The sequence below is a fragment of the Eschrichtius robustus genome, chromosome 20 (genome assembly GCF_028021215.1).
Source record: "Eschrichtius robustus isolate mEscRob2 chromosome 20, mEscRob2.pri, whole genome shotgun sequence".
Lineage (NCBI taxonomy): Eukaryota > Metazoa > Chordata > Mammalia > Artiodactyla > Eschrichtiidae > Eschrichtius > Eschrichtius robustus.
In genome coordinates this window covers 53,132,247-53,147,135 of record NC_090843.1, presented here as the reverse complement: position 1 = coordinate 53,147,135, position 14,889 = coordinate 53,132,247, and the positions used below count along the sequence as shown (strand labels likewise).

General features: G+C 46.3%; 1 protein-coding gene across 1 annotated transcript in view; it reads right to left on the bottom strand.

The window, feature by feature from the left end:
- The window catches only part of RPH3AL (rabphilin 3A like (without C2 domains)), a 112,401-nt gene extending 97,791 nt beyond the window's left edge, over positions 1-14,610 (bottom strand). Inside the window, 1 exon segment of the mRNA XM_068531816.1 lies at positions 14,506-14,610. The gene's annotated coding sequence lies outside the window, so the exon portion shown is untranslated.
- Positions 14,611-14,889: the final 279 nt, after the last annotated feature.

Genomic DNA, 14,889 nt, shown 5'->3' with positions numbered 1-14,889 from the left:
AAGAAGCACAGGGACTTCCCTGGTGGTCCAGTGGGTAAGACTCCACGCTCCCAATCAGGGGGCCTGGGTTCAATCCCTGGTCAGGGAACTAGATCCCACATGCATGCTGCAACTAAGAGTCCGCATGCCGCAACTATAAGCCTGCATGTTGCCACTAAAAGATCCCGCATGCTGCAACTAAGACCTGGTGCAGCCAAAATAAATAAATAAATAAAATAAATTAAAAAAAAAAAAAAAGAAATACATAGGTTACTGTATCAAAAGCTTGTTTTTTAAAAAAATATTCTGATAATGATAAGTCAATATAATTGGCATCCTCTGTAATCCTGTTTGTGCATTTAGAGCCATTATTTTGAGAAACATTCGATTGGATTCACCAGACTGTCAAAAAAGAAGTCTATGGCGGGCTTCCCTGGTGGCGCAATGGTTAAGAATCCACCTGCCAATTCAGGGAACACGGGTTTGAGCCCTGGGCCAGGAAGATGCCACATGCCGTGGAGCAACAAAGCCCGTGCGCCACAACTACTGAGCCCACGTGCCACAACTACTGAGCCCACGTGCCACAACTACTGAGCCCACGGTCTTAGAGCCCCTGCAACAAGGGAAGCCACCGCAATGAGAAGCCCGCACACCGCAACAAAGAGTAGCCCCCGCTCGCTGCAACTAGAGAAAGCCCGAGTGCAGCAACGAAGGCCCAATGCGGCCAAAGATAAATAAATACATATTTTAAAAAAAATTTTTTTAAAACAAAAAAGAAGTCGATGGCACAAAAAATAAAGAACAGGAGATGGAATTGAAACTCAGCTCAAAGGTTACCAGAATAAAAGCAAGCCTTCAGGGTAAGCAGGTGTCCGTGGCTCGGGGGACTCTGCTCAGAAAATGCCCAAGTCGCCCATCCCAGGGGCTGCCAGGCACCTGGCTTGGGGTGCACACTGAGGGGTGTGAAGGCTATTTGTCTTTTCACGCAGAAATATAAGCCTGTTTCCATCTTAGCAATTTGTGTGGAAAGTCCCAAGCAAACAGAGTTTTTGCAAAGGAAATCTGATTTCAGCTCATACCTGAGAGCTGCTTATTGGAGGAGCCCAAGAGAAACCTCTCCATGAAGCAGAGAAGCCTCTGGAAGGAAGAGAGGCCCACCCCTTCTCACCCAAGCCTCAGGTGTGACGACAGGGTACTCCTCCGTGTGCTCAGGTCCCGGGAGCGGCGGCCTCTGACAGCCCTGCCAGGATACCAGCTCTAGGCGGCTCTTCTCAGGCTCTGCCAGGTCCTTCAGCCCACTTCTTCCGCCTACTTCCCCAGAGCCGGGGCGGGGACCCTGGCCCTGGCTGTTTGCATAAAGCCAGGAGGCAAGGCAACCCCTGCTGACCTTGCTGCTATCTGTGGCCAGCTGTCCTCTCTCGTTCATGGAAACACAAACAGACGGTTCCCTGTTCCAGCTCCAAGGTTAAGTACGTGCTGCACAGGTGCCAGCTGTCAACTTCTCTGCACATGCCCTGTTCCTCTGGCAGAGGCTAAGACCCCAAAGAACTGGGGGTGCCCATCACGAACGACCACGGTGAGGACTGCCAAAGACTCAAGCCAGGCAGAGGGCCATCTGAGAGTGAGAAAGGGGACCACCCCCAGAATGTGGCTTGGTACAGAGAAGGTGAGTGGAGAAAAGGCCAAACAGGACCACCGGCATTTTGCAGGTAGTTTTGGAGGCTTTTAGAAGGAGCCGGCACATGCGCTGCACATGCGCAGCCTGGCCCTGAGCTGCCTAACTGGGAAGGGAAGGCAGCCGACTTTACAGGGCACTGCCTACCTGCCAGGTGCTGGCCACAGGCTGACCAAGTGAAACTCATCGCAATCCCAAGGGGATGGCACGCCATCATCCCCTTCCAGAGAAGAGGCTCGAGACCTGATGCTTGAGAGGTGCAGCCACTCGCTCAAGGCCACGCAGCTGGCTCCTGGCACTCTCTGTCACCCTCTCTGCCCCCAAGGAGCCCTGGCTGCAGCGTGTGACACCTAATGAAAGCAATAAGCCAGGGCGCATTCTCCAAGCCTCTCCCACGCTCCCAGCGCTCAGGAATTCACAGAAACCGAGACCTGCAGGAACTGGACGAAGAGGAGTTCTGAGAAGGCTCAGAGTTACCTGGGCTGGAGCAGGGCTGGACGTACCGCAGAGGATGCAGGCTGGCATGGGTTTCCCAGAGCAGGCAGCCAGTGGCTGGGATCAGAGGTGCGAGGCCCGGGAGATGGGCAGCAGGTGCTCAAGCGCTGCTGTGCCCCACCTATGCCCACAGGGCAGAGCGGCTTGAAGCCACAGGTCTCTGACAGCCCCTTGTTCCCCACCATTCCCACTGCCTGACCCAGGAGCTCACCCAGAGCTCAGTCACCCTACGATCCTAAGTGGTTCCCCTGCATCCTGGCTCCCCGCCCCCCGCCGACCCAGCCTTCCCTGCCACCAGAGAGGCCCTGCAAAGGCCCGGCTCTGCTCAGACACTTCCAAATCAAGCCCAATGTCCTCACTTGGGAGTGCATGGCCATCCACAGGCTCTACGCCACCTTGCCAAATTTATCTCCAGACAAACAGAAACACTTGGCATCATATCCTGTGACTAAGCCCAGGCCTCCTCCAGGCAGCCCCCCTGCTGCTCCCCAGGCCATACCCATTGCCCCAGCCTGAAGCAATGACTCCCTCCTCGGCACCTTCACAAACACTTTTTACCTCTTCCCAGCACTTCCCAGTTTTGGGTGGTTTATGAAAGCGTCTGACCTCGCCTTCTGGACCAAACACTCCCTGAGAGCAGGACAAACCTCGTGCCCAGATGACACTCAAAACACGTGCACCAGAATAGAATTGAGAGTCCAGAAATAAACCCATACATCTGTGATCAACTGATTTTTCAACAAGAGTGTCAAGACCACTCAAGGCAGAAAGAAGAGTCTTTTCAACAAATGGTGCTATGAAATCTGGGCAGCCACATGCAAAAGAATGAAGTTAGACCCTTATATCACACCATTTAAAAACTGGACTCTAAATGGATCAAAGAGCTAGTAAGAGCTAAAACTATAAAGTGCTTAGAAGCTAATAGAGGGGCAAATCTTCATGACCTCAGATTTGGCAGTGGGTTCTTAGAAATGAAAATGCAAACCCAAACCACAATGAGATACCCCTTCACACACCAAAAGCATAAGCAACAAAAGAAAAAAAATAAAGTGGATGTCATCGACATTCAAAAATGTTGTGCACCAAAGAACCAATGCTAATCCTAAATGTTTTCCTGAACATACGTCTATTTCAATATTTTCATGGTATATTTATAGAAAAATATTAAAAGAACAAAGGCTCACCATATACACCTTTTATTAAATTTCATAAACAGCAGAATTATTATTGCTTTCCATCTCTTACTTCCTATAACTTCCCTACTTCTGTAAACCTGATTCAAATTATTGTCCTGATTTTTATAACTCAGGTCTATCTCGGGTGTTGGAGAGAAAAATACAAATGTCTATTAATAAACGCTGCCTTTCAAGATTTTGAACAAACTGGGTGGCTTCGTTGCCTGTACCTTGCTACCCAGGCCCATACAGCCAGCACAACCCACCTTTTTCTCATGGGTATGAATCTTTAAAGTTGAGTATGTGACTATGTAACCCTGGAAGGTAAGGATGCTACAAAAGCTGCCACTCCGGTCTTGGAAATGTCTTCACCCCTCAAAATGTGTTCACTTGTGCAACAAAAGATAGGTATAAGTATGTTTGTAGTTAAATTGTCTTCAATGCACCCAAACAGGAATAGTTTCAAATGGCCATGTAGAGTGCGATAGAAATGATTCCTAAAATGGAAAAAAAGAAGGTGAAAAGATAACGCACAGAACGGAAAAAAAATATTTGCAAATCATATATCTGATAAAGGGCTAGTATCCAGAAAATATAAAGAACTCCTACAACTCAACAATAAAAAGACAACTCAATTAAAAAATGGGTAAAGGACTTGAATAGACATTTCTCCAAAGGAGAAATACACATGCCTAAAAGCACATGAAAAGATGCTTCTCATCATTAGCCATCAGGGAAACGCAAACCCAAACCACAGTGAGATACCACTTCACATCCACTAGGACGGCTATACTTTTAAGAATGGAAAATAACATGTGTTAGCAAGGATGTAGAGAAATGGGAACCCTCATTCATTGCTGGTGTGAACGTAAAGTGGTGCCGCCACTGGGGAAAACAGTTTGACAGTTCCTCAAAAAGTTAAATATAGAATTACAACATGACCCAGCAATTCTAATCATAGGTATATACCCAAAAGAACTGAAAACAGGTTTTCAAACAAAAACTTGTACACAGATGTTCATAGCAGCACTATTCACACTAGCCAAAAGGTAGAAACAACCCAAATGTCCATCAACTGGTGAACAGATAAACAAAATGTGGTGTAACCAACAATGGAATATTATTTGGCCATAAAAAAACAAAGTGCTGATTCATGCTACAACATCTATGAAGCTCAAAAACATTACACTAAAAGAAGCTGGCTGCAAAAGACAACATAGCAATATGACTCCATTTATATGAAATGTCTAGAATAGGCAAATCTATAGAGACAGAAAATAGATTAGTAGTTGCCTAGGGCTTAACGGGAAGGAGGACACGTAATAGCTAAAGGATATGGGGTTTCTCTTTGTGGAGATGAAAATGTTCTAAAACTGGCTGTGGTGATGGCTGCTCCCATCTGCGAATATACCAAAAACCACCAAATTGTATACTTTACATGGGTGACCTCTGTGGTATGTGAATTACATCTCAATAAAGCTGTTAAAAAACAAAGCGTGGGGCACCGTGAAGAATGAATCGGGGGTCTGGACAGGGCAACCAGCTACACAGTCTCCAGGGGACAAGGAACTGGCCACTTACATTTTACTGTCACCCTCTGGTGGCCTGGGGACAGATTAACTGCAAATTAACCTCAATAATAAAAAACAACAGATGGTGCATTTGTGAAAACACTGCGGGAGAGGGGCAGGGGAGAGAAAGAGAGAGAGAAAGCAAATATGGTCAAATGCTAAGAATGACTGAATCTAGGTGGAGGGATTTCTTTATACTGTTTGTCCAGCTTTTCTGTAAGGGTTGAAAACTTTCACAGCAAAACTTCCATAGTGAGCTCTCAAAGGCTAAAGCTGGAACACTTTGCACAACAAAAAAATAACAGTAGTATTGGATTATAACCCATAAGATAAAATAAATATCTGTGAGTCTTTATGATATAAATAATTGAATAAATATATAAATTAATAGGGAAAGGGGACAACTCTCTCTTACAGAAGGGCACCAATTAATAAATACAGGCACACCTCGTTTCGTTGCGCTTCACTTTATTGCGCTTTGCAGATACCGTGTTTCTTAACAACTTGAAGGTTTGTGGCAACCCTGCATCTAGCACGTCTATCGGGGCCATTTTTCCAATGGCATTTGCTCACTTTGTGTCTCTGTGCTACATTTTGGTGATTCTCACAATATTTCAAACTGTTTCATTATTATTATATTTGTTATGGTGATCTGTGATCAGTGATCTTTGATGTTACTACTGCAAAAAGATTACAACTTGCTGAAGGCTTGGATGATAGTTTGCATCTTTTAGCAATAAAGTATTTTTTAATTGAGGTAGGAACATTGTTTTTTTTTTAAGACAAAATGCTATTGCACACTTAATAGACTACAGTATCATGTAAACATAACTTTTATATGTACTGGGAAACCAAACAATTTGTGACTCACTTTATTTCGACATTTGCTTTATCCCAGTGGTCTGGAACTGAACCTGCAATATATCTGTAGTCTGTCTTGTACAGAAGGAATGAAGGGACAGAAGAATCAGCATTAAAACACACCAGTAGTAACTGTTGCAGGTCAGATCCATGGATGGACCCTAAAATGAGTAAGCAAAAGTTTGGGGAGAAACAGGACACTTACATAGTCTCAAGGTATCTCCCCTGGATAGTTATTAATTACAAAATAAAAAAGCAGTAACTTTACAGGGGAGAAAGCTGGCGGACACAACCTTAACCAAGTGATCAAGACTAATATCACCAGTGATAAGACATACGGACATCACATCCCTCCTGAAACAATGTACTGAGAAAGACATAACATCGTTTGGGTGGTATTCTTGCCCGAAATGCTAACTGCAATCTAATCATGAGAAAATACCAGACAAATCCAATCAGAGGGACATACTATAAAACAACTGACCAGGACTCTACAGAAACATGAAGGTCATAAACGATAAGGAAAAATTGAGAACAGTCGTATTCTTATATGAGATGTTAACAGGGCAAGCAGGGTGAGGGGTATGCAGGAACTCTCTGAACCATTCTTGTAACATTCATGGAAGCCTAAAATAATTCCAAAATAAAAAGCTTTAAAAAGTTTTCATAATTAAAAAGCAGCAGTTTTGATGAAAGGTGTCTGTTGTTTGGAATCATATATACCAAGCAGTACATGATGTGCTGTGCCCTCGTAGGACGGTGCCGACTGGGGTAACATCCCCTCCCTGCCCAAAGCAGTAGCTGAGGCCCATCTGGGGAAGGTGAGAGGGGACTGAAGGGGTGACCGTGAGGGCCCCCACTTCCTCGCATGGGATCTGGGCTGGAGGGAGCAGGAGATAGTGGAGGAAGGGGTGAGAGTATCTGCCAAGGTCTTTGCTTATTTCTGAGACAAAGGATGACTCCACAAAAGGGAAAGAGGACGTCATCTAGAATTTCACACATGTGGCCTTCTTTGTGTCTGACAATTTGTATGACTTTTATTGTTTGAAACTGTTGCACTTGTAGTATTTCTATACTTTCAGATGGCCTGGATTAAATACTAGACGACCTTTTTAACTAAATAACTTTCCAATCTACTTAGTAACTTGTTTTCACTAGTTTTGCTTTAACAGTGAGTAGGGTCATCCACGACCCTTTACCTCCCCCATTAACCTGGTTAATGAAGACCATGTTGTTTGATTACCACTGTCTATGCTATGAATGTGTTCTCCTCGTGGAGAATTTACAGTGTGTTCACTGACCCACCAGCCAGAGACGACACTGAACTGGGGTCCAGACAAGGGAAACAGAAGTGTGATAAAATGTTAATAGTAGAATCTAAAGTGGTGGGCATATAGGTGTACACGGCAAACTTCTTTCAACTTCGCTTTATATTTTAAATTTTTCATAATAAACCAGTGTTAAAAAAAAAAAGTAAAATTACAAATGAGTATCTTGGGCAAACAAACTGTAAACCCAGATTCACAGCCTCAGCGGGAGAATGCGCCTAGGAGGCTCCATTTGCAGAAAAACACGTGCACACCTGTCCCTTCTCCCCGCAGGTATCTGCAGGCGACAGGGCTGTGTCTGAAGGAAGGAGAAGCAGTGGGACGTCCCTGTCATGGCCAAGGCTGGAGGCCTGTAGACACAGTCTCCACATAAATACATTCAGCTCCTTGGGTTCAAACCAAGTCAGAAAATGGGTAACAGCCACAGGTTTTGTTAGCTCTGAATGAATTTGGCAATGGATGCGCAGGCTGACCAAGCAGGTCCCAACCTGGTCACATACCCTAGGTGGCCCTGCCAATGGCTGATGAATTCTCTTCTTCTGCCAAAAAATAAAGGGCGGTGGTTCCTTCTGAGTCTGTTCTTTGGGGCAGGTATCTGGGATCTACATTCTCACCCTGTGTGAATTATTAGCTCAGTGACCTTGGGCGGCTTCCTTCATTTCTCTAAGCCTCGGTTGCCTCACCTGTAAAATGAGTAGCAGCCTCCCGGCCTGTTGGGAAGAATAAATTAGATCAATGGTTCTGGAACAGGGTGATTTTGTTCCCCCACGAGACATGTGGCAGTGTCTGGAGACATCTCGGGGGCAGGGGTGCCACTGGCTACAACCCAGTGGGTAGAGGCCAGGATGCTGCTAAACATCCTACAATGCGCAGCTTAGCCCCCAACAACGTAAAATTATCCAGCTGAAAATGTCAAAGCGCCAAGTTAGAAAAACCCTGATTTAAATGGTACAGGTAACCCACCTAGCATAGGACCTGTAACACTGTGCGCTCTCGGTGCGGGGCTGCAATCATCGTCATCATCATCATCATCATCACCACCACCATCATCATCATCACTATCACCATCATCACTGTTATCATCACCATCACCACCAGCACCACCACTATCACCATCATCATCACCATCACTATCATCACCACCACCACCACCGCCATCACCACTGTTATCATCATCATCACCATCACTATCACCACCACCACCACCACCATCACCATCATCACTATCACCATCATCACTGTTATCATCATCACCACCACCACCACCATCACCATCATCATCACCATCACTATCATCATCATCACCACCACCATCACCATCAGTATTATTAGCCTGGAACTCCCAGTACCCAGAAGAGCACAGGTAGGGAGCATCAATGACAGCGTTTTACTAAACTGAACAAACAGGTCATTCCTTTGAGTTAAGGACATTCCAAAATGTCCCTTCAATCCCCTAAGCCAGTGGTCCCCAGCCTTTTTGGCACCAGGGACTGGTTTCATGGAAGACAATTTTTCCATGGACCGGGGGTGGGGTGATGGTTTCAGGATGATTCAAGCACATTATATTTATTGTGCAGTTTATTTCTATTATTAATTACATCAGCTCCACCTCAGATCATCAGGCATTAGGTCCTGGAGGTTGGGGACCCCTGCCCTAAGCTCACCTGAAGCATGTAGGAGCTGTGAGACAGGTAAGGGGAGTGGGAGTGGGGGTGCCCTGGGGAAAGGGTCCGAGCAGATGATGGCAATACCAGCCGACATCCTTATTTAACACCGAATGTGTGTGAGTTCTGTTCTAAGCATTTGACGTGTATTAATTCATTTTACTCTCTCAGTGACCAAGGAGGTCAGTTCATAACAGAATAACACATTCTAATAATATTCTATTATTACTCTCCACTATGATCATAACCACTGAACTGCTGTTTCCCTGATGGGAGGGAGCAGTGGCTTTGCAGAATTCACCCTCTGCCTGTGGCCAGCCCCGCCGCTTGCCTGACTGCTCTGCAAAGAACCTTAGAAGGCACGGTCCTGTCTCCCAGCAGCCTGCAGGGAATGTGGACGGTTTCCGGGCCTTCCGTTCAGTACTGTAGGAAATGCCCAGACAAGGTCATTTCTGGGCAGGGCAGATGCCTGGTGAGCAGAATGCATGTCGACTGGGAAGAGAAGCCAGCATGAGGGGAAAGGCCATGTGGCTTTCCAGAGAGGGGTGGGGGACATGTTGGTGAGGCCACCTCAGAAATCAACCCCAAGGCCCATCTCTAAAGGAGCCAGGAGCTGGCCAGTCTAGAGCCACTGCTGGGAGGACCCCACCAACCTGGTCATTTTCCTGCCTCTCTGCCTCTTCCTCACTGCCACCAGCAGGATCTCTACTGGGCCTAGGGTTCATCCTCAGAGAAGTCAAAATGGGTAATACCTGGGGTGCCTACACTTATAGCCAGCCTTGGAGACACAGGAGCCCAGGGGACATGGCGGATAGAAGGAGTGACCAAGAACAGATGAGTGGAACACATCTCGGGCTCCCGACAGGGAAATGAGAGGAGGCTGGGGAAGGGCTGAGGCTGAGCACTGGGTACCTGCTGGGACGTGGCAGGCTCCCCACATGCACACACACCCCAACTGTTCACTGTAAGCACAAATGGAATTCTAGTGGGTTCTGGGGTCTCAAAGACTAGGACACAAGGGAAACCCAAAATGTCACACAGGAGAAGCAAAAAGTATGTCTGTTAATTATCTATGAGAAGACCCACCATTTACTGAGCATTTACTATTTGTCAAGCTTGGTGCCAAGTGCTTTATAGAATCACCTTTATTTTTCACAGTAGGTTTTAACAACTCCATTTTACAGGGGAGCAAACTGAGGCTCAGAGAGGTGAATGATGTACCCAAAGCCATAGGAATTCAGTTAGTAGGTGACAACGCCCAGGATTTGAACTCCAAGCTCAAGCCCTTAATTTCAAGGGTATCCCAACTTCTTGGCACTAAACAGAACTATGTGTGTTTTGGGGCCTTATCCCATGCCAGTCACCCCCACTTACCCACACAATCTTTCCTTATCCTTTCAGCTAAGTCAGAGACAATGAGTAAGATTCTAAATAGGGAAAACACTATTTTTCAAAAAATAAGAAACCAAACAACCCAGTTAAAAATGGGCAAGAGACCTGAACAGAGACCTCACCAAAGAAGATATACAGATGGCAAATAAGCATAAAGATGCTCAATGTCATATGTCATTAAGGAACTGCAAATTAAGACAGCAATGAAATACCACTACAGACCTATTACACGGCCAAAATCCAGAACACTGACAACACCAAATGCTGACAAGGATGCGGAGCAACAGGAACTCTAATTCATTGCAAAATGGTCCAGGCTACTTTGGAAGGCAGTATCTTACAAAACTAAACATACTCTTACCATATGAGCCAGCAATTACATTCCTTGGTGTTTACCCAGAGAACTGAAAACCTACATACATACACATACACCACAAAATGGCACACTAATATCTATACCAGTTTTATTCATTATTGCCAAAACTTGGAAGCAACCAAGATGTCCTTCAACAGGTGATTGGATAAATAAACTGTGGTATATCCAGACAATGGGATAAAATTCAGCAACAAAAATCAGCCACCAAAAAGAAAAAAAAATTTAATAAATAACAAAATGAAAATGAGCTACCAAACCATGAAAAGACGTGGAAGAACCTTAAATGCATATTGCTAAATGAAAGAAGCCAATCCAAAAGGCTACATACTGTATGACATTCTAAAAAAGACAAAATTATGGCGGCAGTAAATAGATCAGAGGTTCGGGGGAGAGAGGGAAGGATGAATAGGTGGGGCGCAGGGGATTTTTAGGGCAGTGAAACTACTATTCTGTATGATGCTGTCATGGTGGATACATGTCATTATACATTTGTCAAAACCCATAGAACGTACAACACCAATAGTGACCCCCTTACTGAAATCTATGGGCTTTAGTTAATAATAATGTATCACTACCAGCTCATCACCTGCAACAAATGTGCCACATCAATGCAAGATGTTAATAATGAGAAATTGGGGTAAGTAGGGGGTACATGGGAACTCTGTACATTTCAATTTTTTTCTGTAAACGTAAAACTTTTTTTTTAAAGTCAAATGCTACCAATACAATGGAAAAAAATTTTTTTTAATTTTCTTCTACAGAGAAGAAAAAATATTGCCCTAATCTTCATCAACGGGAAAGAATCTTGAGATATTAATATTATTACAGTTAGATTTGTATAACGTGTCATACCTTTCAAATTGTTTTTGTGTTGATTAACAATTTGATCTCATCCCATCTGCAAACAAGGAAAGTGCATGCTGTTCGGGCCTTTAGTCCACAAACGTCTTGTCTGTCCACACCACGTGGCCCTCATGGGTGGGGGACACAGCCTAGTGCTGAAGATGGATAGGTCTTCATTGCATGTATCACAATTTGAATGTGTGCATTTATTTCTTTGTTTACTTGTTAATCTCTGGAGAGGGGCCACCTCTGTTTTGTTGGCTGTGAATACCCAGTGTGGACTATACATGAGTGAGATGAATTCTGAATGAATCAGACAATGGCTCTAATAGATGCTGGGACTGCACAAAGGACAGTGGGAGCAAAGAGCAGTCTCAGTTAGGACTTCTCTCTGTGGCAATCCCAGAGGGCTTCCAAGTGGAGGAGAGTCTGGCAGAGAGCTGAAAGGAAAAAGTAAGGCCTTGGCAGGCATTAGGCAGGCATTCCAGGAAGAGAGACATCCTGGTAGAACTGCTGGAAAGGAAGAAGCCTGTCTGAAAGTTAGAGCTGGAAACTAACTCAGAGAATGGCTAGTTAAGGTCAGAGGCAATTAGGACACAGCTTTCGGGCACTAATTTAGGGCAGGTGAGATCACAGACCTGGGGCCTCCTTGGAGCCAGGGGAAACAACAAGGGGCACCTTTATTCTCAAGCTTTCACCTAAGTCAGGCTGACAACAGAGGAAAGAGAACACAGATTTCCCCTTCTCTCTACACGCACATCCCCCGACATCCAGGGACGGGGAGTGTGGCCAGAAACAGGCAGGCCAAAGGCACAATGTCTCCAAGGTCAAATTTTCCCATTCTAAGCCGTATGTATTAATTATTTTAAAATTAAAACAATGCTTCTCCCCCACCCTAAGTGATATCCTCCCAAAAATGTCTCCCAGTAAAACTGATGTTCAGGATTGCAACTCTAGTTTTCTGTCTCACAGCAGTAAGAGCAGCTAACGCTGACACGGCACCTTAGCTATATCATAACTCATGCAATCCCTGCAGCAACACTGGGGGGGGCCAGCACCCCTATTTTACAGTCACACCCCAGCACACTGCATGGAGCAGCCCCACACCAGACAGGGGAGCAGAGACAGTGAATTCTTTCTCCCAGGTGGCATATCTGGTCCACAGTCTCATTCCTACAATGACACAAGTGCGTGTCTGGAATCAGGCGCTGCAGTGAACCGACTGTATAATTTGGGACAAGTCCTATTTCCCCACACCCTGCTTCATTCTCTGTACAATGCAGGTTTTGTCCAGGGTGAACACAGTAAAAGTTCCAAACACAGGGCCTGGCACACAGTAGGCCTTCAAAGGGAAGAAAAACAAAAACAACCCTGATTTTTAAACCAAGCCTGTCTCTGAACTCCTGGGGAAATTCTCTGCACTAGAAGGAAAAAAAATGGGAGAATTAAACAAACAACAACAATCTGTAACCCAGATGACCGCGGGTCCAGCTGATGAATGAAATCTTGGCCCAGGGCTGCCAGCCAGGCTGCCTGGGCCTAACTGTAGGGCAGGAATCAGCGCTCTGACCCAGAGAGGAGCTTCCTTCGGCCGACCCCACCCGCTTCCCCCAGAACATTCCACACTCAGCCAGGAGACCCCAGGAACAGGCCACTGGGCCCAGCCAGGAGAGGCAGGCACCTCCCTTCTAGGCCTCTATGCACAACCTCTGAGCAGCACCCCTGCCCGGCTCCCACTGCTTCCCTACAGAGAGACCCAGAGCTGGCTCCTCTGCCCCAGACCTGCCTCTCTCCAGCGTCTCTAGGCAGCCAGCCAGAGCCAGCAGGAGACAGGCCGGGGGGCTGAGCCGCTGGTCCTCAGCCATGGCTCTAGTTCGGCCGCTTACGCTCTCTTTCCTTAGGCCCCTACCTGGTCTTCCTGCCTCCAGTCCTGGTACCCACTACAAATAAATGAGTCTCTTCAGATAGTCATGAAGCACTCCCCGCCTCAAGCACCTTCAATGGCTCCCACTGTTCCCTGAATTAAGTTTGGGGTCTGTATCCTGGGATTCGAGACCCTCCACAATACAGTCTAAACCCGCCCTCCAGTCCCGACACGACCCATACGTCGCAACGAAAATGGATTATACCAAGATTTGCACACACGCATTTGCACACTTGCCAGTTCAGATGCACCCTCTCCCGCCTCCACCTCGCTGGATCCTACCCCTCCCCCACCCCAGCTTACTCTTCCAGGAGCCCTTTCCTTCCCGAGCCTCTGAATTTCTCCAGCGCGCTCTTCCCAAACCTCAGGTGTTCCCATGCCACCTGCCATCAGTACTACTCTTTACTTAATATTTTCCTTTAAATCAACACACTCTTTTACTTAAATTTATTTTCAAAGGAAACTTTATATCTCCACCATAAATAGAAAACCGTATCATTTGCTATAAATAGAAGGGAACTTTAAAAAGTTACGTTCTAATGCACATGAAAATACATAGTCATTAAAATGTTTTAAGTGCTCATCTGTGGAATATACTTAATAGTAATGTATAATATACTTAAAAATCCTCTCACACTCTAAGAAACGCCGCCTTGGCATGTCTTTATTTTTGCCTCCTTCCGGCCCTTGGTTTTTCTGGTCCTGTCCCACAGTTATCTGAGGACTTGTCACAATCTTATCCTGGTTGACCCCAAACAGCACTTGGGGGGCTGCAGCCCCTCTTCCAGTGCCTACACACAGCGTGACGTGCAATAAAAATATTTAACGAAAGTTCCATTTGCTCAGCTATAGTAACATGGCCCCTTTCTCCACCTGGCCCTGGGCCCATCTGCCTCTCAACTTTCCAAAATACACATCCTCTCCTCCAGCCACCCCTGAACCCACCCCTGTCCACTGGGGTCTCTCAGAGGATGGTACAGCGAGTGTGGCAACTGTCAGGGAGGTGCTCGGGGGCTCCCCCCCATTCTCCGACCCCTGCCACCTCTTCCTGGGAAGCAGCAGGCCCTGGGGTAACCCGGAAAAAGCAAGTCAACCATTAACGACACTCTCCCAGCACAGACACACCCTTCCCCGGTGTTAGCAAAGTTCTGGGAAAACTCCTGGCTCCAGAAAATACAAAATCTTCCCGTCACCTCATTGCCAAAGACCCCAAAACACCTACCAGGAACCGAGGGGGCCTGGCCTGGGCCTGGACCTGCTGGCACCCCAGGCAGAGGAGGTCCCGCTCCTGCCTACCACGTGTTGTCAGGGGCGACCCTGATGAAGATGAATCACTGGGACTTAAGTCAATAAGCGGCAGCTGCGGGAAGGCCCAGCTGGAGCCAAACCAAGGCCTGGATTCTCCTCGGTGGACGGTGGACGGAAGCCCAGCTGAAGCCCGGCCACGGCCAATCGTGGGTGACCAAGTCCCCCTAACGACATCTTCTAAAACTGAACAGATAAGGGACACTTTCTATTAGCGGGAGGCCTCCCTTGGGAACGTTTGCATTCTTTTTGGTTTTTTTTTTCTTTTTTTAAAGTCTTGCCACTTTTACAAGTTTCAAGG